We start from the raw sequence: 6,000 nt of genomic DNA, 5'->3' as shown, positions 1-6,000 counted from the left end.
AAATTTCGTTAAATGTACTCACTTTACTTAAAAAAAAAACATTTTTTACAATTATAATCTATATATATTTATTTAAATACATGAAAAATAGAAATACATAGAAACATATCAAACTTATATACCTATATAAGTTACCTAAATATTAAAAAGATTGAATGTCTTGGCATGCCAGCATCCAAAGGATTATTGGATCAACATAAAATAAAAAATACATATTCCTAAACCTTCTTCATCATTTTACATGTAAAAATATTTATAATAACGTGGCCTTCTATATTTAGGGAAAGCCTCTCTGCATTATAATAGTGAAGTGAATGAGAGAGCACAGCGTCGCCTGGTGGTTGATGCTCTGCACTGCTGGAGAGTGAATGAACGGTATTTATTTATTTTTTTCCTTTTGCATTTTAATACAGTACTGTTTGACATATTCATTCCCATTCACAATTTACTTATAATAATGCAGAGCGTAATAGTAGGGGTTGTTTTCTGGTGGATGGATCGCTCATATAAATAACACACCGGATGTCGATGGACAACTTTCTAAATAAGCCAGTCACACTCATTTGATCAAACGCTTATCTTCTTCGTTGGTGTCTCTAGCTGTTTGACGTGTGATAGAATCGGCCGATTAGAAAACAGAAAGCAAAATGCTTCAAGGTCCTCAGTTGTACTCCTTTTGGACAAGTTAATATAGGTCTCTGATGTCTCCAAAACATGTCTCTGAAGTTTTATTTTGCTGAAAATACCACTCAGATTATGCATTCTAGCCATTCTAACATACCTCCTGTTCCCGACGGGCTGTGTCTGTGTCTGTAGCTTTAAGGCCAGGCACTTTCTCGAAAATTTCATCAAATATATTACCTCGGCGATTAGCGTTAGGTAGCGCTAAACGGCAAAAGAAACACACAGCGCATTTATTTTTTGAATACTTACATTTCGCTCACGTGCAGTTTTGTCACGGTTCGGGACGTTGCCATCAAAAACAGACTTTATCCACTCAGATCTTCTGGCCTCTGAGGCTGGGGGCCCAAGGAGAGATGTGTGCTGGTCTGTACAGCCAGTAAGAGAGCAGCTCCCATGCTTATACGCGTTGGCGCAGTGTGCCGTAGGTGGAGGGGTGGTTAATGTTCATTGTTATAAAGTGTATGCACTTTATAACAACATAAAGTACAACATACATACTGTTATAACATAACATACTGTTATAACATGATGAATTAAGTTCATCTGATTGGAGGAGAGGTGTCCAGGATGGTGTGCAAGGAGAGGAGAGAGTGAAGTGAGGAGAACAGTGGGTGTGCGAGTGGAAGCAAGAGTGTCTGAAGAGAAGTCTCTCATAAAAAGGTTCATAAAAAAGCCATTCCAGGTTGTTATTTTCCAACTGGACACCCCGTGATAGTTGCAAGCCTCGTGGCAGCCAGTAAAAGCGGTTTCGGCTCCACGAAAGGGTCCGTCTGCTTCTCCTTCCTTGTGTCTGTCTGGTCGACCGGCCACGCGTCAGAGTATTATCAAACTGTGTGTTAAAAAAACATTTAAATCGCCGTTGTTTCCCATGTTCCTCCTCTCTCGACAACACTGACACGTATGGGACGCTTCGCCATACAGCCGGTGCGCTGCGCGAACTCCTCCAGTGGACTTCTAGCCCGAGAAAAATATGCCGCACCTTCGCAAAGAGTGTTGTCAAGCTGTGGGTGGAGATATTCAGATGGGTGCGGTATTATTCTGATGCGCCCACACTTGACGTAAGTGTGACTTATGTGACTCCACATAAAACTGACTGGGTTGTCTTGTTTCACAGTGTGGGTATTAGTAGGGCCATCAGAGACCCAAATGTAGGTACACAAGAGAGAAGGCATGGGGGATAGCCCCCTGCTACCGGTGTAGGTACCAGATGTGCTACCGGTGTAAGTACCAAATGTGCTACCGGTGTAGGTACCAGATGTGCTACCGGTGGAGGAACCAGATGTGCTACCGGTGTAGGTACCAGATGTGCTACCGGTGTAGGTACCAGATGTGCTTCCGGTGTAAGTACCAAATGTGCTACCGGTGTAGGTACCAGATGTGCTACCGGTGGAGGAACCAGATGTGCTACCGGTGTAGGTACCAGATGTGCTACTGGTGTAGGTACCAGTAGTGCTACTGGTGTAGGTACCAGATGTGCTTGATCTGGCAGACGGTCTTGAGTTAATGCACGTGAGTCAGAGGGTCAAAAAAAAACCCGCGGTGCAATGAAAATGAGGGCCAGCGTGTGCCGACAGCTGAGGGCGGGTGCCGGGTGTACCACTCGCCCGTCTCAACCAGGGGGGTGGAGCGACTACGCATTTATGAGCATTATTACTGGACATTTTAACTGGAAAGTTAATAATTTGTAATCTTTTTTTAATCTTTTTTTTAAAATAAATTTTACCATATTAAAAAAACGGTAATTATCAGAGCCAGACATCAAGGTAGTGACGTAGTGCCGTAAAGCGTAACACACTTTTCCAGAGGTTTTGTACCCGAAACACAGTAGTAACATAGTGCAAGAACAGGCCTTCGGGGGGAAATGAAAGAGGTGCCATTCTCCATAATAAAAGTCAGTGTACCATCAAAATGATTTGGAAATTGTTATTTTAAGGAAAACAATTTGCACGGTGTTGCTTTAATGAATTCTTTCCAGTATTGCGAATGGGGCTGGTACATCGTTTCCTCACACAGACTAACCTAGACCCCCGTCCATCTATCTATCTATCTATCTATCTATCTATCTATCTATCTGTCTGTCTGTCTGTCTGTCTGTCTGTCTGTCTGTCTGTCTATCCATCTATCCATCCATCTATCTATCTATCCATCTATCTATCTATCTATCTATCTATCTATCTATCTATCTATCTACCTATCTATCTATCTATCTATCTATCTATCTATCTATCTATCTACCTATCTATCTATCTATCTATCTATCTATCTATCTATCTATCTATCTACCTATCTATCTATCTATCTATCTATCTATCTATCTATCTATCTATCTATCTATCTATCTATCTATCTATCATCTATCTATCTATCTATCTATCTATCTATCTATCTATCTATCTATCTATCTATCTATCTATCTATCATCTATCTATCTATCCATCTAACTTAGTATTGATTATTTTACATTTAGGTTTGCATTTGACAATGTGAATTGAATATCAGGCTCCAATGCATGCCTTGCTGCTTCACAGATTTAGGGTTAAAGGGCAGATTGAGGACCATTTCAATTCACCACATATAACCATATGAAAAACCAGGCTGAATCATCTATTTCCATGCTTTTCCCAGTGTTTTCTTTCTCTGTATTAGGAGGCCAGTGGTATCAGTATTCAGGCCGGCAATTTTAATGCTGGAGATAATGTCCAAAAGCCTCGGTTACAATCTGTGAAGCGTTATGGGATATTTACGGTCACTCATCTGGAACACCACACCTGCTCGATTTTACTGGTCGTGTAATTACATTCATTCCATGACTGTTTGATAGGAATGTTTTTGATACATTTGATATTTCATTTATGATGAAGACCATGCACCAAAATGCATAATCCTGGGCTTTACTGTAACAAATAAACTGATCGTATTAGTTCTAGAATTGTGTGTAATCCTTTGTTTTCTTTAATCATCCTGATTGTTTAGTACACCTAGTTCATTTGACTCTTATTTTCCATTGAATTGCCACAAATGTGTCTGATACTCCAAATGTAACTATTGATTTGCATAATGACAGTATTCCCATGCAGGATTCCCATTTCATTTCACAACTAACTGTCCATGCAGAGAGAAAAAAAAGGGTTAATTAGGGTTCAATACAGAACACTAATGTTCTTCATAAAACTATCATCTGCCTCAAAAGGTTTTTCAGAAAGTGTGTAAACCCAAAATGTATACGAAAGGGTGATTAAAATAACATTTTTCAAATGTCACTTTAAAATGAAATTGTTATAATTAATATATATTAATAAATAAATGAATAAATTAATATATATATCGTATATATGTATAATAAATACATTATACATATCAATTCTATTAATACATTAACAAAAAAAATCTATATAAAATATACGTATACGTATATATAATTAAGCCCACTTTAATGTGCTGGACATCGTGGTGTTTCTCCAGGATCAGTTCTGTGGTGCAGATCAGAATGGGCTTTCCGTCTGAACAACACAAGGGCCTGAGGTGCCTGTGCAAAGTCGACAAACTAAAAACAACACCACCTATATTACTTTAAGACATAAGTATCTTCCAATGTGTCAAACCCAAACCCAAATAAAAGTGGACAAAACGAAACATGAAATCGAGCTCTCAAAGTAGGAATTTGAGCTTCTCGCAGGATCACAATCCTGCTCTGTTTGGTGGTTCTGCTGTTTTTCCAAATTATCAAGATATGTATCTCATTCATTTGGAAAAAAAAAAAATGTCATTGAAACTTTTCTCGTTAATTCCGAAAAACAGGTCAATTTTCTTTTTCCCAAGTGAATGCATTACGCTTCCGGCCAATTGTACCTGTAGCATTTGTCTTTTTTTAAACTATAAATGGTTAATGAATGGAGCCTCTACTGCAGAATCGCTTGCCATCCTTGTATTTTCACTTTCATTCAGGCAAGGAGAGTTATGCGGGACCACTATCCAAAAAGCAGCTGAGGTTATGAAATGATTTAAACCAGCCTGTGGGGATCTGAAAAGAAGGTGCTTTCCATGGGAATTGCATTCTGTCTTGAGACCTTCGACACCGTAACTGTTCTCTTCAACCTTAAAAGATTTGGGTTTTGACAGCCACTGTGTTCTCCCGGCAGATTGGCCGATTAGCAAACTCCGCCTTTTCTAGTGTAGCCAATGGGAAGTCATTGCCTACGAAAACAGGTAGGTTTTCAAAAACCTGGTTGTAGAGTTATATGGCCTTCATGAAGGCCAAAACTCTTGCACAGGGCAGAGCAGTTTGCCTACTATGTGCTCCACCACTTTCGAGCCAACCTTGTGGGTAAATCACAAACCAGATGTTTTAGTTCGTCCAGGCCAAGATTGCATCAAGCTGGGTGAAGACTCTTACTTGAGGAAACATGGCGCGGGGGATATCTGCTGATCAGCGAGCTTCACAGAACATCTGGTTGTTGAGCAGCTGATCCTTGCCCACGGGGCACAACCAATGGCCTTGTTGGGAGGGGGGAGGTACTTCTGGCTTGGATTCCGATTCTTATTCTTATGTCTCTTGAAAATTGCTCAGAGAGTCACTTAGATTCACAGTCCGCCAGAAAGGCTAAACTCCCCCCAATGGTTGAATACCATTCAGAGTTGAGGGAATATAGTTGAGGCGCTCTCGCCTTCATCAGATGGTTCAAGATGGCCATTTGGCGCAGCAGTGTTTAGGCATGGCGACAGCAGTGTGCAGCCATTCTCTTGGCCACAGTAGCGCCACTTCCTGATCTCCATGTCGGTTTCCTGGCTTTGCAATGGATTAGACGCGGTAATTAGAAGTCCTCAAGTAGGTGAGATGAGACGGTCAACACGGGTTTCAAGAAGACATTTTTATTCATAGTGATCTATTAGCTGTCAAAGACTACTTTCTTTTCGTTCCTCTTTTTACTGTTTTAACTCAGCAGGGGGGATCCAATTCTTTCCGGGGTAAGAGAAAACAGAGGGAGGGAGGGAGGGACGGATAACTCCCACGCAATGGCATCCACATACATAACACAAGCTGCGGTCCAAAAAAGATTGTCCTGCTCAGGACACGTGTTCCACTGCAAAGGAAACATACACTGTAGCTCCAGACGTGTTCAGATAAGCCACAGCAGTACACCACTTTGCCCACAATATGGAATGTACAGTATGAAATATTCTCACTCACATTAAACCTCTTACCCCATGACCCCAGCGAGAGTCCTGGTCTGGAAACACGGCTTCTGTGGGGTTCCCTCCGATAATAGGAACAAGACGTATATTTGAAATTAGAGACACCTCTTGCTGCATTCCAAC

The sequence above is a fragment of the Zeus faber genome (genome assembly GCF_960531495.2).
Source record: "Zeus faber genome assembly, chromosome: 17".
In the NCBI taxonomy this organism is placed as follows: Eukaryota; Metazoa; Chordata; class Actinopteri; order Zeiformes; family Zeidae; genus Zeus; species Zeus faber.
This window is presented reverse-complemented; position numbering follows the sequence as displayed.